Source organism: Carassius auratus, unplaced genomic scaffold, assembly GCF_003368295.1.
Source record: "Carassius auratus strain Wakin unplaced genomic scaffold, ASM336829v1 scaf_tig00045755, whole genome shotgun sequence".
NCBI classification, from domain to species: domain Eukaryota; kingdom Metazoa; phylum Chordata; class Actinopteri; order Cypriniformes; family Cyprinidae; genus Carassius; species Carassius auratus.
Window position 1 is genome coordinate 1 of NW_020526927.1, and position 21,253 is coordinate 21,253.

A 21,253-nucleotide genomic window follows, 5' to 3' on the forward strand; every position below is an offset into this window, starting at 1 on the left:
CGCGGGTTCGATCCCCGTACTGGCCAGCTGTTTTTATTGTCTGGGGGCTCATCTCTGCTCTGCTCTTCTCCTGTGACAAAGAGTAGGGTGATCTCACTGAAATCCCTGCTTGCTAAGCAGGAGCTTGTTGTGGCCGAAATAGCTCAAGTTGGGGAGAGCGTTAAGACTGAAGATCTAAAAGGTCCCTGGTTCGATCCCGGGTTCGGGCAAATCTCCCACTCTTTTCCGTTTTTTGAGGCGGGCCAGTGACCAAAAATCACTGGGTTCCAACTTCTCTGTATAACTGCTTCCCCACTGCCACGGAGCTATCTGTTTCCCAGTTGGCCACCAAACAAGCAGTTTCGGTTCCATGGTGTAATGGTCAGCACTCTGGGCTTTGAATCCAGCGATCTGAGTTCGAATCTCGGTGGAACCTGTGTGCTTTCTTGCCGCAGGAAAAGATAAAAACAGCACTAGGTTGTCACTGGTGACAGTCTTTGTGGCCCTGTGAGCAACGGCTGCTCCAGGTAAGGTTTCATGGTGTAATGGTTAGCACTCTGAATCCAGTGATCCGAGTTCAAATTGCGGTGGGACCACTTTTTGCAACCAATTTGCGCAGGACCATGTCTGAAATACTTTTTGGCAGCTTTGAGTCCAAAAAAATTAACTAACGTAGAGACTGTGGCAGCATTGCATCGATGCCCAGTCGGTCTCTTTAGGGCACTGGTTCTCAAACCTGTCCTGGAGGCACCCTGCCCTGCACAGTTTGATTGTCTGCCTTATTAGACACACCCAAATAAGGTCTTGCGGTCTCTATCAATGAGTTGATGATTTGAAACAGGTGTGATAGATGAGGGAAACATTCAAAATGTGTAGGGCAGGGGTGCCTCCAGGACAGGTTTGAAAACCACTGCTTTAGGGAACTGTGTGTAAAATGGCAATGTTTTGCAACCAATTTGCACAGGACCATGTCTGAAATACTTTTTGGCAGCTGTGAGCCCCAAAAAAAGCTAACGTGGGAGTGTCGCAGCATTGCGTCAGTGCTCAGTCGGTCTCTTTAGGGCAATGGTTTTCAAACCTTTCCTGGAGGCAACCCTGTCCTGAACATTTCGTATGTCTCCCTTATTAGACACACCCAAATCAGGTCTTGCAGTCTCTATTAATGAGCTGATGATTTGAAACTGGTGTGTTAGATGAGGGGAAATGCAAAATGTGCAGGGCAGGGATGCCTCCAGGACAGGATTGAAAACCACTGATTTAGGGATGTGTGAGTAAAAGGGCAGGAGCCAACTTGGAGAATGCGGGCATCGATCCCGCTACCTCTCGCATGCTAAGCGAGCGCTCTACCATTTGAGCTAATTCCCCTGGCCTTTCAAGAATGACGAGCATAGCTGCGAATGACCGGCTTGATGCAAAGAGGCCGTCCCTCCTCTGGGCTTGCACCTTTGCACTGGCCGCGATTGTGTTGTCGAATTAACAAAGAGATTTAGCTTTTGTGTTAAAGGACCTTCTCGGTCTTGTTACGCCAGTATGCATGTGCGGATTCTTGTATTATGCAGACCACCTTGCATCACTCGGGTCACGCAGACAACTTCTCACCTCTTTTTCTCACACTGACTTAAAGAATAAGGAAGCGGTTCTCCATTCCAGTCCTCGCTCCCCAAAGGTCTGCATATTTTGCATGTCTCTCTTTGTTAGCACACCTGATTTGGATAATCAGCTCATTAGAAGTGAGCTCCTTGCGATTGACATGGTCCCTACACAGTGTTCATTGCTCCCCACTCCCTGAGCAGGGGAAATCCGTCGAAGTTTACTTCACTTTGGAACATTGGTTCACGGATTTGCGCTGCGCAACGTCTTCACACATGGACAAGTGTGACATCATATACCTCTGTATACCTCTGTACACCTCTGTGTTAGTCACTTTGAACTGAACGTACACATACGCTCTGAACTTGAATCACGGAGGGATGTCATGTGATGTCCACTTCTCAGGGCACTTACGTTTGAATGGAACAAATGTCTGAAGCTATACGAGAAACATACAAAATCTGAAGAGCAGGGGGCTCGAGGACTGGAATTGAGAACCGCTGGTCTAAGTGACATCTGACAGTTTCAGCTGTCCTCCCTAACATCCCTCTACATGTTAGATACAGCCACATTTTTAGGTCAGTTAAGAGGCCAACTTGCGTTCGTTAGCCTTTAACACTGTCTCGAGGTCTTTGATTGCTTCCACGTTAGTTCATGTTCCTTCTTTTATTGATGCTGCAGTAGCTCTTTTTTCTCGGCCCAGCGCAGGAAGGCTCGTTGGTCTAGGGGTATGATTCTCGCTTTGGGTGCGAGAGGTCCCGGGTTCAAATCCCGGACGAGCCCTTGGTCGCGATAAAACGTGAAGCTTTGTGGTCTCATTGCGTTCCCTAACATTGAGGCAGTTTTTTATTCAATCGGGTAGAGACACATGACTAAGGGAGGCCGGTTAGCTCAGATGGTTAGAGCGTGGTGCTAATAACGCCAAGGTCGCGGGTTCGATCCCCGTACTGGCCAGCTGTTTTTATTGTCTGGGGGCTCATCTCTGCTCTGCTCTTCTCCTGTGACAAAGAGTAGGGTGATCTCACTGAAATCCCTGCTTGCTAAGCAGGAGCTTGTTGTGGCCGAAATAGCTCAGTTGGGAGAGCGTTAGACTGAAGATCTAAAGGTCCCTGGTTCGATCCCGGGTTTCGGCAAAATCTCCCACTCTTTTCCGTTTTTTGAGGCGGGCCAGTGACCAAAAATCACTGGGTTCCAACTTCTCTGTATAACTGCTTCCCCACTGCCACGGAGCTATCTGTTTCCCAGTTGGCCACCAAACAAGCAGTTTCGGTTCCATGGTGTAATGGTCAGCACTCTGGGCTTTGAATCCAGCGATCTGAGTTCGAATCTCGGTGGAACCTGTGTGCTTTCTTGCCGCAGGAAAAGATAAAAACAGCACTAGGTTGTCACTGGTGACAGTCTTTGTGGCCCTGTGAGCAACGGCTGCTCCAGGTAAGGTTTCATGGTGTAATGGTTAGCACTCTGAATCCAGTGATCCGAGTTCAAATTGCGGTGGGACCACTTTTTGCAACCAATTTGCGCAGGACCATGTCTGAAATACTTTTTGGCAGCTTTGAGTCCAAAAAAATTAACTAACGTAGAGACTGTGGCAGCATTGCATCGATGCCCAGTCGGTCTCTTTAGGGCACTGGTTTTCAAACCTGTCCTGGAGGCACCCTGCCCTGCACAGTTTGATTGTCTGCCTTATTAGACACACCCAAATCAGGTCTTGCGGTCTCTATCAATGAGCTGATGATTTGAAACTGGTGTGTTAGATGAGGGGAAATGCAAAATGTGCAGGGCAGGGATGCCTCCAGGACAGGATTGAAAACCACTGATTTAGGGATGTGTGAGTAAAAGGGCAGGAGCCAACTTGGAGAATGCGGGCATCGATCCCGCTACCTCTCGCATGCTAAGCGAGCGCTCTACCATTTGAGCTAATTCCCCTGGCCTTTCAAGAATGACGAGCATAGCTGCGAATGACCGGCTTGATGCAAAGAGGCCGTCCCTCCTCTGGGCTTGCACCTTTGCACTGGCCGCGATTGTGTTGTCGAATTAACAAAGAGATTTAGCTTTTGTGTTAAAGGACCTTCTCGGTCTTGTTACGCCAGTATGCATGTGCGGATTCTTGTATTATGCAGACCACCTTGCATCACTCGGGTCACGCAGACAACTTCTCACCTCTTTTTCTCACACTGACTTAAAGAATAAGGAAGCGGTTCTCCATTCCAGTCCTCGCTCCCCAAAGGTCTGCATATTTTGCATGTCTCTCTTTGTTAGCACACCTGATTTGGATAATCAGCTCATTAGAAGTGAGCTCCTTGCGATTGACATGGTCCCTACACAGTGTTCATTGCTCCCCACTCCCTGAGCAGGGGAAATCCGTCGAAGTTTACTTCACTTTGGAACATTGGTTCACGGATTTGCGCTGCGCAACGTCTTCACACATGGACAAGTGTGACATCATATACCTCTGTATACCTCTGTACACCTCTGTGTTAGTCACTTTGAACTGAACGTACACATACGCTCTGAACTTGAATCACGGAGGGATGTCATGTGATGTCCACTTCTCAGGGCACTTACGTTTGAATGGAACAAATGTCTGAAGCTATACGAGAAACATACAAAATCTGAAGAGCAGGGGGCTCGAGGACTGGAATTGAGAACCGCTGGTCTAAGTGACATCTGACAGTTTCAGCTGTCCTCCCTAACATCCCTCTACATGTTAGATACAGCCACATTTTTAGGTCAGTTAAGAGGCCAACTTGCGTTCGTTAGCCTTTAACACTGTCTCGAGGTCTTTGATTGCTTCCACGTTAGTTCATGTTCCTTCTTTTATTGATGCTGCAGTAGCTCTTTTTTCTCGGCCCAGCACAGGAAGGCTCGTTGGTCTAGGGGTATGATTCTCGCTTTGGGTGCGAGAGGTCCCGGGTTCAAATCCCGGACGAGCCCTTGGTCGCGATAAAACGTGAAGCTTTGTAGTCTCATTGCGTTCACTAACATTGAGGCAGTTTTTTATTCAATCGGGTAGAGACAGATGGCTAAGGGAGGCCGGTTAGCTCAGATGGTTAGAGCGTGGTGCTAATAACGCCAAGGTCGCGGGTTCGATCCCCGTACTGGCCAGCTGTTTTTATTGTCTGGGGGCTCATCTCTGCTCTGCTCTTCTCCTGTGACAAAGAGTAGGGTGATCTCACTGAAATCCCTGCTTGCTAAGCAGGAGCTTGTTGTGGCCGAAATAGCTCAGTTGGGAGAGCGTTAGACTGAAGATCTAAAGGTCCCTGGTTCGATCCCGGGTTTCGGCAAAATCTCCCACTCTTTCCGTTTTTTGAGGCGGGCCAGTGACCAAAAATCACTGGGTTCCAACTTCTCTGTATAACTGCTTCCCCACTGCCACGGAGCTATCTGTTTCCCAGTTGGCCACCAAACAAGCAGTTTCGGTTCCATGGTGTAATGGTCAGCACTCTGGGCTTTGAATCCAGCGATCTGAGTTCGAATCTCGGTGGAACCTGTGTGCTTTCTTGCCGCAGGAAAAGATAAAAACAGCACTAGGTTGTCACTGGTGACAGTCTTTGTGGCCCTGTGAGCAACGGCTGCTCCAGGTAAGGTTTCATGGTGTAATGGTTAGCACTCTGAATCCAGTGATCCGAGTTCAAATTGCGGTGGGACCACTTTTTGCAACCAATTTGCGCAGGACCATGTCTGAAATACTTTTTGGCAGCTTTGAGTCCAAAAAAATTAACTAACGTAGAGACTGTGGCAGCATTGCATCGATGCCCAGTCGGTCTCTTTAGGGCACTGGTTCTCAAACCTGTCCTGGAGGCACCCTGCCCTGCACAGTTTGATTGTCTGCCTTATTAGACACACCCAAATAAGGTCTTGCGGTCTCTATCAATGAGTTGATGATTTGAAACAGGTGTGATAGATGAGGGAAACATTCAAAATGTGTAGGGCAGGGGTGCCTCCAGGACAGGTTTGAAAACCACTGCTTTAGGGAACTGTGTGTAAAATGGCAATGTTTTGCAACCAATTTGCACAGGACCATGTCTGAAATACTTTTTGGCAGCTGTGAGCCCCAAAAAAAGCTAACGTGGGAGTGTCGCAGCATTGCGTCAGTGCTCAGTCGGTCTCTTTAGGGCAATGGTTTTCAAACCTTTCCTGGAGGCAACCCTGTCCTGAACATTTCGTATGTCTCCCTTATTAGACACACCCAAATCAGGTCTTGCAGTCTCTATTAATGAGCTGATGATTTGAAACTGGTGTGTTAGATGAGGGGAAATGCAAAATGTGCAGGGCAGGGATGCCTCCAGGACAGGATTGAAAACCACTGATTTAGGGATGTGTGAGTAAAAGGGCAGGAGCCAACTTGGAGAATGCGGGCATCGATCCCGCTACCTCTCGCATGCTAAGCGAGCGCTCTACCATTTGAGCTAATTCCCCTGGCCTTTCAAGAATGACGAGCATAGCTGCGAATGACCGGCTTGATGCAAAGAGGCCGTCCCTCCTCTGGGCTTGCACCTTTGCACTGGCCGCGATTGTGTTGTCGAATTAACAAAGAGATTTAGCTTTTGTGTTAAAGGACCTTCTCGGTCTTGTTACGCCAGTATGCATGTGCGGATTCTTGTATTATGCAGACCACCTTGCATCACTCGGGTCACGCAGACAACTTCTCACCTCTTTTTCTCACACTGACTTAAAGAATAAGGAAGCGGTTCTCCATTCCAGTCCTCGCTCCCCAAAGGTCTGCATATTTTGCATGTCTCTCTTTGTTAGCACACCTGATTTGGATAATCAGCTCATTAGAAGTGAGCTCCTTGCGATTGACATGGTCCCTACACAGTGTTCATTGCTCCCCACTCCCTGAGCAGGGGAAATCCGTCGAAGTTTACTTCACTTTGGAACATTGGTTCACGGATTTGCGCTGCGCAACGTCTTCACACATGGACAAGTGTGACATCATATACCTCTGTATACCTCTGTACACCTCTGTGTTAGTCACTTTGAACTGAACGTACACATACGCTCTGAACTTGAATCACGGAGGGATGTCATGTGATGTCCACTTCTCAGGGCACTTACGTTTGAATGGAACAAATGTCTGAAGCTATACGAGAAACATACAAAATCTGAAGAGCAGGGGGCTCGAGGACTGGAATTGAGAACCGCTGGTCTAAGTGACATCTGACAGTTTCAGCTGTCCTCCCTAACATCCCTCTACATGTTAGATACAGCCACATTTTTAGGTCAGTTAAGAGGCCAACTTGCGTTCGTTAGCCTTTAACACTGTCTCGAGGTCTTTGATTGCTTCCACGTTAGTTCATGTTCCTTCTTTTATTGATGCTGCAGTAGCTCTTTTTTCTCGGCCCAGCACAGGAAGGCTCGTTGGTCTAGGGGTATGATTCTCGCTTTGGGTGCGAGAGGTCCCGGGTTCAAATCCCGGACGAGCCCTTGGTCGCGATAAAACGTGAAGCTTTGTAGTCTCATTGCGTTCACTAACATTGAGGCAGTTTTTTATTCAATCGGGTAGAGACAGATGGCTAAGGGAGGCCGGTTAGCTCAGATGGTTAGAGCGTGGTGCTAATAACGCCAAGGTCGCGGGTTCGATCCCCGTACTGGCCAGCTGTTTTTATTGTCTGGGGGCTCATCTCTGCTCTGCTCTTCTCCTGTGACAAAGAGTAGGGTGATCTCACTGAAATCCCTGCTTGCTAAGCAGGAGCTTGTTGTGGCCGAAATAGCTCAGTTGGGAGAGCGTTAGACTGAAGATCTAAAGGTCCCTGGTTCGATCCCGGGTTTCGGCAAAATCTCCCACTCTTTTCCGTTTTTTGAGGCGGGCCAGTGACCAAAAATCACTGGGTTCCAACTTCTCTGTATAACTGCTTCCCCACTGCCACGGAGCTATCTGTTTCCCAGTTGGCCACCAAACAAGCAGTTTCGGTTCCATGGTGTAATGGTCAGCACTCTGGGCTTTGAATCCAGCGATCTGAGTTCGAATCTCGGTGGAACCTGTGTGCTTTCTTGCCGCAGGAAAAGATAAAAACAGCACTAGGTTGTCACTGGTGACAGTCTTTGTGGCCCTGTGAGCAACGGCTGCTCCAGGTAAGGTTTCATGGTGTAATGGTTAGCACTCTGAATCCAGTGATCCGAGTTCAAATTGCGGTGGGACCACTTTTTGCAACCAATTTGCGCAGGACCATGTCTGAAATACTTTTTGGCAGCTTTGAGTCCAAAAAAATTAACTAACGTAGAGACTGTGGCAGCATTGCATCGATGCCCAGTCGGTCTCTTTAGGGCACTGGTTCTCAAACCTGTCCTGGAGGCACCCTGCCCTGCACAGTTTGATTGTCTGCCTTATTAGACACACCCAAATAAGGTCTTGCGGTCTCTATCAATGAGTTGATGATTTGAAACAGGTGTGATAGATGAGGGAAACATTCAAAATGTGTAGGGCAGGGGTGCCTCCAGGACAGGTTTGAAAACCACTGCTTTAGGGAACTGTGTGTAAAATGGCAATGTTTTGCAACCAATTTGCACAGGACCATGTCTGAAATACTTTTTGGCAGCTGTGAGCCCCAAAAAAAGCTAACGTGGGAGTGTCGCAGCATTGCGTCAGTGCTCAGTCGGTCTCTTTAGGGCAATGGTTTTCAAACCTTTCCTGGAGGCAACCCTGTCCTGAACATTTCGTATGTCTCCCTTATTAGACACACCCAAATCAGGTCTTGCAGTCTCTATTAATGAGCTGATGATTTGAAACTGGTGTGTTAGATGAGGGGAAATGCAAAATGTGCAGGGCAGGGATGCCTCCAGGACAGGATTGAAAACCACTGATTTAGGGATGTGTGAGTAAAAGGGCAGGAGCCAACTTGGAGAATGCGGGCATCGATCCCGCTACCTCTCGCATGCTAAGCGAGCGCTCTACCATTTGAGCTAATTCCCCTGGCCTTTCAAGAATGACGAGCATAGCTGCGAATGACCGGCTTGATGCAAAGAGGCCGTCCCTCCTCTGGGCTTGCACCTTTGCACTGGCCGCGATTGTGTTGTCGAATTAACAAAGAGATTTAGCTTTTGTGTTAAAGGACCTTCTCGGTCTTGTTACGCCAGTATGCATGTGCGGATTCTTGTATTATGCAGACCACCTTGCATCACTCGGGTCACGCAGACAACTTCTCACCTCTTTTTCTCACACTGACTTAAAGAATAAGGAAGCGGTTCTCCATTCCAGTCCTCGCTCCCCAAAGGTCTGCATATTTTGCATGTCTCTCTTTGTTAGCACACCTGATTTGGATAATCAGCTCATTAGAAGTGAGCTCCTTGCGATTGACATGGTCCCTACACAGTGTTCATTGCTCCCCACTCCCTGAGCAGGGGAAATCCGTCGAAGTTTACTTCACTTTGGAACATTGGTTCACGGATTTGCGCTGCGCAACGTCTTCACACATGGACAAGTGTGACATCATATACCTCTGTATACCTCTGTACACCTCTGTGTTAGTCACTTTGAACTGAACGTACACATACGCTCTGAACTTGAATCACGGAGGGATGTCATGTGATGTCCACTTCTCAGGGCACTTACGTTTGAATGGAACAAATGTCTGAAGCTATACGAGAAACATACAAAATCTGAAGAGCAGGGGGCTCGAGGACTGGAATTGAGAACCGCTGGTCTAAGTGACATCTGACAGTTTCAGCTGTCCTCCCTAACATCCCTCTACATGTTAGATACAGCCACATTTTTAGGTCAGTTAAGAGGCCAACTTGCGTTCGTTAGCCTTTAACACTGTCTCGAGGTCTTTGATTGCTTCCACGTTAGTTCATGTTCCTTCTTTTATTGATGCTGCAGTAGCTCTTTTTTCTCGGCCCAGCACAGGAAGGCTCGTTGGTCTAGGGGTATGATTCTCGCTTTGGGTGCGAGAGGTCCCGGGTTCAAATCCCGGACGAGCCCTTGGTCGCGATAAAACGTGAAGCTTTGTAGTCTCATTGCGTTCACTAACATTGAGGCAGTTTTTTATTCAATCGGGTAGAGACAGATGGCTAAGGGAGGCCGGTTAGCTCAGATGGTTAGAGCGTGGTGCTAATAACGCCAAGGTCGCGGGTTCGATCCCCGTACTGGCCAGCTGTTTTTATTGTCTGGGGGCTCATCTCTGCTCTGCTCTTCTCCTGTGACAAAGAGTAGGGTGATCTCACTGAAATCCCTGCTTGCTAAGCAGGAGCTTGTTGTGGCCGAAATAGCTCAGTTGGGAGAGCGTTAGACTGAAGATCTAAAGGTCCCTGGTTCGATCCCGGGTTTCGGCAAAATCTCCCACTCTTTTCCGTTTTTTGAGGCGGGCCAGTGACCAAAAATCACTGGGTTCCAACTTCTCTGTATAACTGCTTCCCCACTGCCACGGAGCTATCTGTTTCCCAGTTGGCCACCAAACAAGCAGTTTCGGTTCCATGGTGTAATGGTCAGCACTCTGGGCTTTGAATCCAGCGATCTGAGTTCGAATCTCGGTGGAACCTGTGTGCTTTCTTGCCGCAGGAAAAGATAAAAACAGCACTAGGTTGTCACTGGTGACAGTCTTTGTGGCCCTGTGAGCAACGGCTGCTCCAGGTAAGGTTTCATGGTGTAATGGTTAGCACTCTGAATCCAGTGATCCGAGTTCAAATTGCGGTGGGACCACTTTTTGCAACCAATTTGCGCAGGACCATGTCTGAAATACTTTTTGGCAGCTTTGAGTCCAAAAAAATTAACTAACGTAGAGACTGTGGCAGCATTGCATCGATGCCCAGTCGGTCTCTTTAGGGCACTGGTTCTCAAACCTGTCCTGGAGGCACCCTGCCCTGCACAGTTTGATTGTCTGCCTTATTAGACACACCCAAATAAGGTCTTGCGGTCTCTATCAATGAGTTGATGATTTGAAACAGGTGTGATAGATGAGGGAAACATTCAAAATGTGTAGGGCAGGGGTGCCTCCAGGACAGGTTTGAAAACCACTGCTTTAGGGAACTGTGTGTAAAATGGCAATGTTTTGCAACCAATTTGCACAGGACCATGTCTGAAATACTTTTTGGCAGCTGTGAGCCCCAAAAAAAGCTAACGTGGGAGTGTCGCAGCATTGCGTCAGTGCTCAGTCGGTCTCTTTAGGGCAATGGTTTTCAAACCTTTCCTGGAGGCAACCCTGTCCTGAACATTTCGTATGTCTCCCTTATTAGACACACCCAAATCAGGTCTTGCAGTCTCTATTAATGAGCTGATGATTTGAAACTGGTGTGTTAGATGAGGGGAAATGCAAAATGTGCAGGGCAGGGATGCCTCCAGGACAGGATTGAAAACCACTGATTTAGGGATGTGTGAGTAAAAGGGCAGGAGCCAACTTGGAGAATGCGGGCATCGATCCCGCTACCTCTCGCATGCTAAGCGAGCGCTCTACCATTTGAGCTAATTCCCCTGGCCTTTCAAGAATGACGAGCATAGCTGCGAATGACCGGCTTGATGCAAAGAGGCCGTCCCTCCTCTGGGCTTGCACCTTTGCACTGGCCGCGATTGTGTTGTCGAATTAACAAAGAGATTTAGCTTTTGTGTTAAAGGACCTTCTCGGTCTTGTTACGCCAGTATGCATGTGCGGATTCTTGTATTATGCAGACCACCTTGCATCACTCGGGTCACGCAGACAACTTCTCACCTCTTTTTCTCACACTGACTTAAAGAATAAGGAAGCGGTTCTCCATTCCAGTCCTCGCTCCCCAAAGGTCTGCATATTTTGCATGTCTCTCTTTGTTAGCACACCTGATTTGGATAATCAGCTCATTAGAAGTGAGCTCCTTGCGATTGACATGGTCCCTACACAGTGTTCATTGCTCCCCACTCCCTGAGCAGGGGAAATCCGTCGAAGTTTACTTCACTTTGGAACATTGGTTCACGGATTTGCGCTGCGCAACGTCTTCACACATGGACAAGTGTGACATCATATACCTCTGTATACCTCTGTACACCTCTGTGTTAGTCACTTTGAACTGAACGTACACATACGCTCTGAACTTGAATCACGGAGGGATGTCATGTGATGTCCACTTCTCAGGGCACTTACGTTTGAATGGAACAAATGTCTGAAGCTATACGAGAAACATACAAAATCTGAAGAGCAGGGGGCTCGAGGACTGGAATTGAGAACCGCTGGTCTAAGTGACATCTGACAGTTTCAGCTGTCCTCCCTAACATCCCTCTACATGTTAGATACAGCCACATTTTTAGGTCAGTTAAGAGGCCAACTTGCGTTCGTTAGCCTTTAACACTGTCTCGAGGTCTTTGATTGCTTCCACGTTAGTTCATGTTCCTTCTTTTATTGATGCTGCAGTAGCTCTTTTTTCTCGGCCCAGCACAGGAAGGCTCGTTGGTCTAGGGGTATGATTCTCGCTTTGGGTGCGAGAGGTCCCGGGTTCAAATCCCGGACGAGCCCTTGGTCGCGATAAAACGTGAAGCTTTGTGGTCTCATTGCGTTCACTAACATTGAGGCAGTTTTTTATTCAATCGGGTAGAGACAGATGGCTAAGGGAGGCCGGTTAGCTCAGATGGTTAGAGCGTGGTGCTAATAACGCCAAGGTCGCGGGTTCGATCCCCGTACTGGCCAGCTGTTTTTATTGTCTGGGGGCTCATCTCTGCTCTGCTCTTCTCCTGTGACAAAGAGTAGGGTGATCTCACTGAAATCCCTGCTTGCTAAGCAGGAGCTTGTTGTGGCCGAAATAGCTCAGTTGGGAGAGCGTTAGACTGAAGATCTAAAGGTCCCTGGTTCGATCCCGGGTTTCGGCAAAATCTCCCACTCTTTTCCGTTTTTTGAGGCGGGCCAGTGACCAAAAATCACTGGGTTCCAACTTCTCTGTATAACTGCTTCCCCACTGCCACGGAGCTATCTGTTTCCCAGTTGGCCACCAAACAAGCAGTTTCGGTTCCATGGTGTAATGGTCAGCACTCTGGGCTTTGAATCCAGCGATCTGAGTTCGAATCTCGGTGGAACCTGTGTGCTTTCTTGCCGCAGGAAAAGATAAAAACAGCACTAGGTTGTCACTGGTGACAGTCTTTGTGGCCCTGTGAGCAACGGCTGCTCCAGGTAAGGTTTCATGGTGTAATGGTTAGCACTCTGAATCCAGTGATCCGAGTTCAAATTGCGGTGGGACCACTTTTTGCAACCAATTTGCGCAGGACCATGTCTGAAATACTTTTTGGCAGCTTTGAGTCCAAAAAAATTAACTAACGTAGAGACTGTGGCAGCATTGCATCGATGCCCAGTCGGTCTCTTTAGGGCACTGGTTCTCGAACCTGTCCTGGAGGCACCCTGCCCTGCACAGTTTGATTGTCTGCCTTATTAGACACACCCAAATAAGGTCTTGCGGTCTCTATCAATGAGTTGATGATTTGAAACAGGTGTGATAGATGAGGGAAACATTCAAAATGTGTAGGGCAGGGGTGCCTCCAGGACAGGTTTGAAAACCACTGCTTTAGGGAACTGTGTGTAAAATGGCAATGTTTTGCAACCAATTTGCACAGGACCATGTCTGAAATACTTTTTGGCAGCTGTGAGCCCCAAAAAAAGCTAACGTGGGAGTGTCGCAGCATTGCGTCAGTGCTCAGTCGGTCTCTTTAGGGCAATGGTTTTCAAACCTTTCCTGGAGGCAACCCTGTCCTGAACATTTCGTATGTCTCCCTTATTAGACACACCCAAATCAGGTCTTGCAGTCTCTATTAATGAGCTGATGATTTGAAACTGGTGTGTTAGATGAGGGGAAATGCAAAATGTGCAGGGCAGGGATGCCTCCAGGACAGGATTGAAAACCACTGATTTAGGGATGTGGAGTAAAAGGGCAGGAGCCAACTTGGAGAATGCGGGCATCGATCCCGCTACCTCTCGCATGCTAAGCGAGCGCTCTACCATTTGAGCTAATTCCCCTGGCCTTTCAAGAATGACGAGCATAGCTGCGAATGACCGGCTTGATGCAAAGAGGCCGTCCCTCCTCTGGGCTTGCACCTTTGCACTGGCCGCGATTGTGTTGTCGAATTAACAAAGAGATTTAGCTTTTGTGTTAAAGGACCTTCTCGGTCTTGTTACGCCAGTATGCATGTGCGGATTCTTGTATTATGCAGACCACCTTGCATCACTCGGGTCACGCAGACAACTTCTCACCTCTTTTTCTCACACTGACTTAAAGAATAAGGAAGCGGTTCTCCATTCCAGTCCTCGCTCCCCAAAGGTCTGCATATTTTGCATGTCTCTCTTTGTTAGCACACCTGATTTGGATAATCAGCTCATTAGAAGTGAGCTCCTTGCGATTGACATGGTCCCTACACAGTGTTCATTGCTCCCCACTCCCTGAGCAGGGGAAATCCGTCGAAGTTTACTTCACTTAGGAACATTGGTTCACGGATTTGCGCTGCGCAACGTCTTCACACATGGACAAGTGTGACATCATATACCTCTGTATACCTCTGTACACCTCTGTGTTAGTCACTTTGAACTGAACGTACACATACGCTCTGAACTTGAATCACGGAGGGATGTCATGTGATGTCCACTTCTCAGGGCACTTACGTTTGAATGGAACAAATGTCTGAAGCTATACGAGAAACATACAAAATCTGAAGAGCAGGGGGCTCGAGGACTGGAATTGAGAACCGCTGGTCTAAGTGACATCTGACAGTTTCAGCTGTCCTCCCTAACATCCCTCTACATGTTAGATACAGCCACATTTTTAGGTCAGTTAAGAGGCCAACTTGCGTTCGTTAGCCTTTAACACTGTCTCGAGGTCTTTGATTGCTTCCACGTTAGTTCATGTTCCTTCTTTTATTGATGCTGCAGTAGCTCTTTTTTCTCGGCCCAGCGCAGGAAGGCTCGTTGGTCTCGCGGGGGCCAGCCGCGAATAGTTGTCATGCGCTGACAGCCAATCAGACTGCAGCAGCTGGCCAAAGAGCGGAAATTACGTCACAGCCAATCAGATTTTTTCATGCATTCATTTGGACCGGGGTTCGAATCCCACTCACACTGGTCTAAACTATTATTAAACTCAGCTTTATGCTTTTTAATAAATAAAAAAAATCTAACATTTAACAACACCTTACAGCTACAAAGTTTTTGAAATTTATGTCTTTCCTTTTTGGATTACAAAGCAAAGGATTATATAAAATAAACACAGTAAAATAATGCTAGTATACATTACATGATTATATAAAAACACAAATGGTTATATTAAATTACTTTTCAAATGTAAATTGAAGAAAATTTAATTTAACTGAGTAATATTCAAGTACTGAGTGAAAATTGATTGATGGAATAATGTAAGTCACACTTAAGATAACTGATCAAGTAAGAGTTTTCAAAACCATAGACACTGTAAAATATTAGTCATACGAAGTGGAAACAGCACTCGTGAAGCAATTTGTATTTTTCAGTTGTGTTTATTAAATGCTTTTAGCACCTTTTAAGATCAAGCCAAAATAATTAAATAGAAAAAAGAATTCTGACAATATAAATAGATATTACAATCTCACACTGAAAAATTAAAATATACAGTATATACATGAGTTAAATATTGCTAAATAAGCTGCAAATTAATATCTCGTATTTTTCTTTAGACTCTTTCCAGGTCACCTCTTTCTCAATGCCCTGATGTTGGTAAATAAAGAAGACTTTAGCTTTACTTTTTTTCAAAAACTTTTTTGAACTTATTTCAGGATAGCCTGTGTGTGTGTGTGTGTGTGTGTGTGTGTGTGTGAGGACTGTTTGGATCCTGGCTAAGTTCCATTTCACAAAATCTGCACAAGTGAACAACGTGTTCATCTCCAGGCCTTTCGTGTTTTTGCAGTCCCGTTTCTTTGTGTCCTTCAGTTCAGTCTAAAGTGCTCCATTTCCATAAAGTCTTGGAATGACATCCTGGTGTTTACTTCTCTGCAGTCGTGTTTAATGAAGAACTGGTGTTCAGCAGTGTGGTCAGGCGCTTGACATACAGTGACGTGTAGTTTTGTGGTCAGATGGAGCGTGCTGTTAGGATGTCTTCCTGTGGTGTTTATTAAGCAAGTTGTCGATAGGCTCAGCGTTCGTTGTCCAGTACAAACACCCTGTCAGCAGTCTTCACAGGTCGGGTACGGCCAGCACATGCAGAGGTGACATACATGTAGCTCCTATACAGAGGGGAAACATGTGATCAATTTCTGCATCATGAACCTTCAGAGTGAGGCTCCACATGAGACCCATGATATGAGGACAGCGAGGACACAGACAGAGAACCAGTGGGGTCTACAACAAGCTGAATATTGAGTTTAATGTGTAAGGAAACAGAGTTTCTTCAGGTTTATGAAGGTGAAGTTAAGACCTTTTTAAAACCAAGCAAATCAAATTTGAGGAACAAATGAGGAAAAACACAAATATGTTCTGTAAATGGAAATGTCTGGATAGTAGTATTAACTTCAGAGTTGAAAACACAACTTCCAACAGATATTCATAATTTAATTTGACAGAAACACACTGAAAGCCTCTGCTCCCAGACACTACAACATTTCATATGTTACTGTACGTTCAGATCATGCTGCAAAACAGGCTGTTCTTCATCAGTGTTTTTGCCTTGTTTTCCAGTGAACATGCATAAATATTATTAAATAAAGATACATTTACTGGAGATACAAAATTACATGAAATACAAAGACTTGTTTGAAAGAATTGTGTAATTATAACAAGAAGTAATATCTGCGATTTGGGGAAAAAAGTCACCTAAATTCAAAGAAAAGTTATAGTAAATCATTGACAAATATTTTTTTATTGTTTTAAGTGTAAACTAAGGAGCCCCGCACATGACATGCAAGAAAAAATAAATAAATTGTGTGCATGCTTTACTAATTTGCTGGCAATAGTAAATCGAGGGAACGCTATAGTAATCGTGTGCACGTTTTAGTACATTGAGGGAATGAATTAGTAAATCATACACACGTTTTAGCCTTATATTTTTTCCTGCATGTCATGTGCGAGGCTCCTTAGTAAACTCATTTAATTAGTGTTACATTTTTCAAGACTTTATTTTACATTTGCATCATAAATTACATATTGATGGAAAGATATCTGCACTGGAAAACAAGACAAAACTCAGAGGAAGTGATTCATTCCTTTCAAACTTTCTTAAGGCATTAATTTGTGTAAGGGTAAATTAAGACATTTTAAGACTTTAAAACCTGCAGGAACTCTTGTGTGTTTGTTGTTAATGTGTTAAATATTCACCTGTCTCTGACTGAAGATCTGCTCAGGTCCCAGGAAAAGATGACAGCAAAGACACAATCAGTGAAGAAGCAGTGCTCTCTGAAAGAACAACAACAATATAGCAATATTAAAAAAAAGAATAATTATAACTATATTACAGACACAAACAAACACACTCACATACATAAATAATACTTAAATTGATACACATAATATTATATATATATATATATATATATATATATATATATATATATATACGTGTGTGTCTCTGTATGTGTGTAAGCATTGGGACTGTATGATATTCACAAATAAATAATACTTAAATTGAAGCACATAATATTATATATATATATATATATATATATATATATATATATATATATATATATATATATATATATATATATATGTATATATATATATATATATATATATATATATATATATATATGTGTGTGTGTGTGGGACTGTATGATATTCACAAATAAAAAGTTTTTAAATCCTGTAAGACTGTATGCAGTTTAATTGTAAAACTATAGTAATCTTGCTGTTCTTGGCAGACTGATATTCATTTAAAGTCTCATGACTGTCCTGTAAATATAATGCCAATGCAATAACAACAATAGTACATTTATTGTTGTGATTCTACTAAAATAACATGGCTAAATCATGGTTACTATAGTAAAACCATAGTCAGAAAACATTTTTGAACTGTGGAATACATGTAATCTCATCACAAAAGTGAAAATAATGTTTACTTCATTCATAATTCAACTTGTAATCAACAGATGACATGTTAATGATGACAAACAATACACAGAAACGTAAATCATGGCTATGTTCATTCATAATTTGCAAACAAATCTATCTAGGCTGAACTATAGTAAACCGTTTAGAAACGAGCAAAGTTTACCAACGTGATTTCATCATTAACGGTAACGAAACGTCAGCTGATATCACGTAAAGTATTTTACCGTTGATAGACGCTTGAGAATGCGTTGAATTTAACAACGGAGGCGATCGCTGTTGTGTGTTTTCTTCTTCTCCTTCTTCTGCGAATTCAAACTTCCCGCGGTGCCGAAAACCGGAAGAGCGCCACGAGAGCGCTAGCGGCCGAAAGTATATTACATCCGTAGTGGTTTAGCTCTACCATTGAGAATGAATGGAAAACGGTTTAGGGCCGTTTAGCTAAACAATTCAAGGCCGCGGCGCGGGAGACCCGGGTCCGATTCCCGGCCAATGCAGCAGAGGTCGTGTTTTTAAGGCCATGTTAGTCGTTCTTCATAAGCGGCAGCTGTCCCCAGAGCCACGAGTACAGCGCAGCTTCACTCACTGGTGGCTGAATGTCAGAGTTGTTGTTTCCCCCGCAGGAGACCCAGGTTCGATTCCCAGCAGAAGCAAAGCAGTGTATCTTGCTACTTTAGAAGTGGGCAACTTATCAGTGTTTTACAGGGAACTAGTGGAAGCACTCTAGACAATGCTTTTCCATGCTTGTTCAACGAAGTACAAGCAATTATGGCTCATGCACCTGTGAAAAACTCCTGAAGGCAATAAAAAGGCTGCAGGCAAGAAAGGTCATGCTTAAAGAAACCAGTGAGAGTAAACTGACCTGTTTGTTGTCTCTAAAAAACACCAGAATAAAAATGTCCAGGGTCAATGCTGATCTGCATGAAAGTGGAATAAACTGCAAGGTAAGTAATGTAAGATCCCCAAGACAGCGCTACAAGGTCACAGTTGGACAGTGGCTTGTTGGAAGAGCAGGGTAATGACTCCCAGCAAGAACTGACAAATCTGGTGCAGTCCAGGAGGCTGAGGTGCCCTGTGGTTCTTAAGGGAGCTGGTGGCCACAGAAGTTAACGCCTCTCACTTTTGATATTGACCTCCCCCACTCCCCTTTGCTCAGAGACACTTTTGCTCATATCAGTTCATCAAATACCCATGGAACTTGATCAGTTTGTCTGTCAGTTGTTCAGCTTTAGCATTGGTCGATATTACCCAGTTGAAGAGATGCATTTTCCACATGAATTCGTAGAATTCTTGCAGAAATAGAGCATTGTTGGTTCAGTGGTAGAATTCTCGCCTGCCACGCGGGAGACCCGGGTCCGATTCCCGGCCATTGCAGCAGAGGTCGTGTTTTTAAGGCCATGTTAGTCGTTCTTCATAAGCGGCAGCTGTCCCCAGAGCCATGAGCACAGCGCAGCTTCACTCACTGGTGGTTGAATGTCAGAGTTGTTGTTTCCCGCGCAGGAGACCCAGGTTCGATTCCCAGCAAAAGCTAAGCAGTGTATCTTGCTACTTTAGAAGTGGGCAACTTATCAGTGTTTTACAGGGAACTAGTGGAAGCACTCTAGACAATGATTTTCCATGCTTGTTCAACGAAGTACAAGCAATTATGGCTCATGCACCTGTGAAAAACTCCTGAAGGCAATAAAAAGGCTGCAGGCAAGAAAGGTCAGGCTTAAAGAAACCAATGAGAGTAAACTGACCTGTTTGTTGTCTCTAAAAAACACCAGAAGAAAAATGTCCAGGGTCAATGCTGACCTGCATGAAAGTGGAATAAACTGCAAGGTAAGTAATGTAAGATCCCCAAGACAGCGCTACAAGGTCACAGTTGGACAGTGGCTTGTTGGAAGAGCAGGGTAATGACTCCCAGCAAGAACTGACAAATCTGGTGCAGTCCAGGAGGCTGAGGTGCCCTGTGGTTCTTAAGGGAGCTGGTGGCCACAGAAGTTAACGCCTCTCACTTTTGATATTGACCTCCCCCACTCCCCTTTGCTCAGAGACACTTTTGCTCATATCAGTTCATCAAATACCCATGGAACTTGATCAGTTTGTCTGTCAGTTGTTCAGCTTTAGCATTGGTCGATATTACCCAGTTGAAGAGATGCATTTTCCACATAAATTCGTAGAATTCTTGCAGAAATAGTTCATTGGTGGTTCAGTGGTAGAATTCTCGCCTGCCACCCGGGAGACCCGGGTCCGATTCCCGGCCAATGCAGCAGAGGTCGTGTTTTTAAGGCCATGTTAGTCGTTCTTCATAAGCGGCATCTGTCCCCAGAGCCACGAGTACAGCGCAGCTTCACTCACTGGTGGCTGAATGTCAGAGTTGTTGTTTCCCGCGCAGGAGACCCAGGTTCGATTCCCAGCAGAAGCAAAGCAGTGTATCTTGCTACTTTAGAAGTGGGCAACTTATCAGTGTTTTAAAGGGAACTAGTGGAAGCACTCTAGACAATGCTTTTCCATGCTTGTTCAACGAAGTACAAGCAATTATGGCTCATGCACCTGTGAAAAACTCCTGAAGGCAATAAAAAGGCTGCAGGCAAGAAGGTCATGCTTAAAGAAACCAATGAGAGTAAACTGACCTGTTTTGTTGTCTCTAAAAAAACACCAGAAGAAAAATGTCCAGGGTCAATGCTGACCTGCATGAAAGTGGAATAAACTGCAAGGTAAGTAATGTAAGATCCCCAAGACAGCGCTACAATGTCACAGTTGGACAGTGGCTTGTTGGAAGAGCAGGGTAATGACTCCCAGCAAGAACTGACAAATCTGGTGCAGTCCAGGAGGCTGAGGTGCCCTGTGGTTCTTAAGGGAGCTGGTGGCCACAGAAGTTAACGCCTCTCACTTTTGATATTGACCTCCCCCACTCCCCTTTGCTCAGAGACACTTTTGCTCATATCAGTTCATCAAATACCCATGGAACTTGATCAGTTTGTCTGTCAGTTGTTCAGCTTTAGCATTGGTCGATATTACCCCAGTTGAAGAGATGCATTTTCCACATAAATTCGTAGAATTCTTGCAGAAATAGAGCATTGGTGGTTCAGTGGTAGAATTCTCGCCTGCCACGCGGGAGACCGGCTCCGATTCCCGGCCAATGCAGCAGAGGTCGTGTTTTTAAGGCCATGTTAGTCGTTCTTCATAAGCGGCAGCTGTCCCCAGAGCCACGAGCACAGCGCAGCTTCACTCACTGGTGGCTGAATGTCAGAGTTGTTGTTTCCCGCGCAGGAGACCCAGGTTCGATTCCCAGCAGAAGCAAAGCAGTGTATCTTGCTACTTTAGAAGTGGGCAACTTATCAGTGTTTTACAGGGAACTAGTGGAAGCACTCTAGACAATGCTTTTCCATGCTTGTTCAACGAAGTACAAGCAATTATGGCTCATGCACCTGTGAAAAACTCCTGAAGGCAATAAAAAGGCTGCAGGCAAGAAAGGTCAGGCTTAAAGAAACCAATGAGAGTAAACTGACCTGTTTGTTGTCTCTAAAAAACACCAGAAGAAAAATGTCCAGGGTCAATGCTGACCTGCATGAAAGTGGAATAAACTGCAAGGTAAGTAATGTAAGATCCCCAAGACAGCGCTACAAGGTCACAGTTGGACAGTGGCTTGTTGGAAGAGCAGGGTAATGACTCCCAGCAAGAACTGACAAATCTGGTGCAGTCCAGGAGGCTGAGGTGCCCTGTGGTTTCTTAAGGGAGCTGGTGGCCACAGAAGTTAA

At 45.5% G+C, this 21,253-nt stretch overlaps 1 long non-coding RNA gene and 30 other non-coding genes across 32 annotated transcripts; 24 read left to right on the top strand and 7 right to left on the bottom strand.

Moving 5' to 3' along the window:
- The first annotated feature begins 343 nt into the window (after positions 1–343).
- Positions 344–415, top strand: trnaq-uug (transfer RNA glutamine (anticodon UUG)). The gene has a single exon. It is a non-coding gene; the product is annotated as a tRNA-Gln (tRNA).
- Positions 416–1,271: 856 nt separating this feature from the next.
- trnaa-agc (transfer RNA alanine (anticodon AGC)) lies at positions 1,272–1,344 on the bottom strand. Its single transcript has one exon. It is a non-coding gene; the product is annotated as a tRNA-Ala (tRNA).
- Positions 1,345–2,280: 936 nt separating this feature from the next.
- On the top strand, positions 2,281–2,352 carry trnap-ugg (transfer RNA proline (anticodon UGG)). The gene has a single exon. It is a non-coding gene; the product is annotated as a tRNA-Pro (tRNA).
- Positions 2,353–2,449: 97 nt separating this feature from the next.
- On the top strand, positions 2,450–2,523 carry trnai-aau (transfer RNA isoleucine (anticodon AAU)). Its single transcript has one exon. It is a non-coding gene; the product is annotated as a tRNA-Ile (tRNA).
- A 106-nt stretch (positions 2,524–2,629) lies between these two features.
- On the top strand, positions 2,630–2,702 carry trnaf-gaa (transfer RNA phenylalanine (anticodon GAA)). Its single transcript has one exon. It is a non-coding gene; the product is annotated as a tRNA-Phe (tRNA).
- Positions 2,703–2,837: 135 nt separating this feature from the next.
- trnaq-uug (transfer RNA glutamine (anticodon UUG)) lies at positions 2,838–2,909 on the top strand. Its single transcript has one exon. It is a non-coding gene; the product is annotated as a tRNA-Gln (tRNA).
- A 513-nt stretch (positions 2,910–3,422) lies between these two features.
- On the bottom strand, positions 3,423–3,495 carry trnaa-agc (transfer RNA alanine (anticodon AGC)). Its single transcript has one exon. It is a non-coding gene; the product is annotated as a tRNA-Ala (tRNA).
- Positions 3,496–4,431: 936 nt separating this feature from the next.
- Positions 4,432–4,503, top strand: trnap-ugg (transfer RNA proline (anticodon UGG)). Its single transcript has one exon. It is a non-coding gene; the product is annotated as a tRNA-Pro (tRNA).
- Positions 4,504–4,600: 97 nt separating this feature from the next.
- On the top strand, positions 4,601–4,674 carry trnai-aau (transfer RNA isoleucine (anticodon AAU)). The gene has a single exon. It is a non-coding gene; the product is annotated as a tRNA-Ile (tRNA).
- Positions 4,675–4,780: 106 nt separating this feature from the next.
- On the top strand, positions 4,781–4,853 carry trnaf-gaa (transfer RNA phenylalanine (anticodon GAA)). Its single transcript has one exon. It is a non-coding gene; the product is annotated as a tRNA-Phe (tRNA).
- Positions 4,854–4,987: 134 nt separating this feature from the next.
- On the top strand, positions 4,988–5,059 carry trnaq-uug (transfer RNA glutamine (anticodon UUG)). The gene has a single exon. It is a non-coding gene; the product is annotated as a tRNA-Gln (tRNA).
- Positions 5,060–5,915: 856 nt separating this feature from the next.
- trnaa-agc (transfer RNA alanine (anticodon AGC)) lies at positions 5,916–5,988 on the bottom strand. Its single transcript has one exon. It is a non-coding gene; the product is annotated as a tRNA-Ala (tRNA).
- Positions 5,989–6,924: 936 nt separating this feature from the next.
- Positions 6,925–6,996, top strand: trnap-ugg (transfer RNA proline (anticodon UGG)). Its single transcript has one exon. It is a non-coding gene; the product is annotated as a tRNA-Pro (tRNA).
- A 97-nt stretch (positions 6,997–7,093) lies between these two features.
- On the top strand, positions 7,094–7,167 carry trnai-aau (transfer RNA isoleucine (anticodon AAU)). Its single transcript has one exon. It is a non-coding gene; the product is annotated as a tRNA-Ile (tRNA).
- Positions 7,168–7,273: 106 nt separating this feature from the next.
- Positions 7,274–7,346, top strand: trnaf-gaa (transfer RNA phenylalanine (anticodon GAA)). Its single transcript has one exon. It is a non-coding gene; the product is annotated as a tRNA-Phe (tRNA).
- Positions 7,347–7,481: 135 nt separating this feature from the next.
- trnaq-uug (transfer RNA glutamine (anticodon UUG)) lies at positions 7,482–7,553 on the top strand. Its single transcript has one exon. It is a non-coding gene; the product is annotated as a tRNA-Gln (tRNA).
- Positions 7,554–8,409: 856 nt separating this feature from the next.
- trnaa-agc (transfer RNA alanine (anticodon AGC)) lies at positions 8,410–8,482 on the bottom strand. Its single transcript has one exon. It is a non-coding gene; the product is annotated as a tRNA-Ala (tRNA).
- Positions 8,483–9,418: 936 nt separating this feature from the next.
- On the top strand, positions 9,419–9,490 carry trnap-ugg (transfer RNA proline (anticodon UGG)). Its single transcript has one exon. It is a non-coding gene; the product is annotated as a tRNA-Pro (tRNA).
- Positions 9,491–9,587: 97 nt separating this feature from the next.
- Positions 9,588–9,661, top strand: trnai-aau (transfer RNA isoleucine (anticodon AAU)). The gene has a single exon. It is a non-coding gene; the product is annotated as a tRNA-Ile (tRNA).
- Positions 9,662–9,767: 106 nt separating this feature from the next.
- Positions 9,768–9,840, top strand: trnaf-gaa (transfer RNA phenylalanine (anticodon GAA)). Its single transcript has one exon. It is a non-coding gene; the product is annotated as a tRNA-Phe (tRNA).
- A 135-nt stretch (positions 9,841–9,975) lies between these two features.
- trnaq-uug (transfer RNA glutamine (anticodon UUG)) lies at positions 9,976–10,047 on the top strand. The gene has a single exon. It is a non-coding gene; the product is annotated as a tRNA-Gln (tRNA).
- Positions 10,048–10,903: 856 nt separating this feature from the next.
- On the bottom strand, positions 10,904–10,976 carry trnaa-agc (transfer RNA alanine (anticodon AGC)). The gene has a single exon. It is a non-coding gene; the product is annotated as a tRNA-Ala (tRNA).
- A 936-nt stretch (positions 10,977–11,912) lies between these two features.
- Positions 11,913–11,984, top strand: trnap-ugg (transfer RNA proline (anticodon UGG)). The gene has a single exon. It is a non-coding gene; the product is annotated as a tRNA-Pro (tRNA).
- Positions 11,985–12,081: 97 nt separating this feature from the next.
- Positions 12,082–12,155, top strand: trnai-aau (transfer RNA isoleucine (anticodon AAU)). Its single transcript has one exon. It is a non-coding gene; the product is annotated as a tRNA-Ile (tRNA).
- Positions 12,156–12,261: 106 nt separating this feature from the next.
- On the top strand, positions 12,262–12,334 carry trnaf-gaa (transfer RNA phenylalanine (anticodon GAA)). Its single transcript has one exon. It is a non-coding gene; the product is annotated as a tRNA-Phe (tRNA).
- A 135-nt stretch (positions 12,335–12,469) lies between these two features.
- trnaq-uug (transfer RNA glutamine (anticodon UUG)) lies at positions 12,470–12,541 on the top strand. The gene has a single exon. It is a non-coding gene; the product is annotated as a tRNA-Gln (tRNA).
- An 855-nt stretch (positions 12,542–13,396) lies between these two features.
- On the bottom strand, positions 13,397–13,469 carry trnaa-agc (transfer RNA alanine (anticodon AGC)). Its single transcript has one exon. It is a non-coding gene; the product is annotated as a tRNA-Ala (tRNA).
- Positions 13,470–14,955: 1,486 nt separating this feature from the next.
- On the bottom strand, positions 14,956–17,900 carry LOC113088039 (uncharacterized). Of its 2 annotated transcripts, XR_003285781.1 has the most exons (3): positions 17,738–17,900; positions 16,782–16,859; positions 14,956–15,694 (listed from the first exon to the last, which is right to left on the bottom strand). It is a non-coding gene; the product is annotated as an uncharacterized LOC113088039 (long non-coding RNA). The 2 variants fall into 2 exon arrangements; XR_003285780.1 differs by lacking the exon at positions 17,738–17,900 and having other exon boundaries at positions 16,782–16,914.
- Positions 17,901–18,813: 913 nt separating this feature from the next.
- trnag-gcc (transfer RNA glycine (anticodon GCC)) lies at positions 18,814–18,884 on the top strand. The gene has a single exon. It is a non-coding gene; the product is annotated as a tRNA-Gly (tRNA).
- Positions 18,885–19,690: 806 nt separating this feature from the next.
- trnag-gcc (transfer RNA glycine (anticodon GCC)) lies at positions 19,691–19,761 on the top strand. The gene has a single exon. It is a non-coding gene; the product is annotated as a tRNA-Gly (tRNA).
- Positions 19,762–20,569: 808 nt separating this feature from the next.
- trnag-gcc (transfer RNA glycine (anticodon GCC)) lies at positions 20,570–20,639 on the top strand. The gene has a single exon. It is a non-coding gene; the product is annotated as a tRNA-Gly (tRNA).
- The last annotated feature ends 614 nt before the right edge of the window (positions 20,640–21,253 follow it).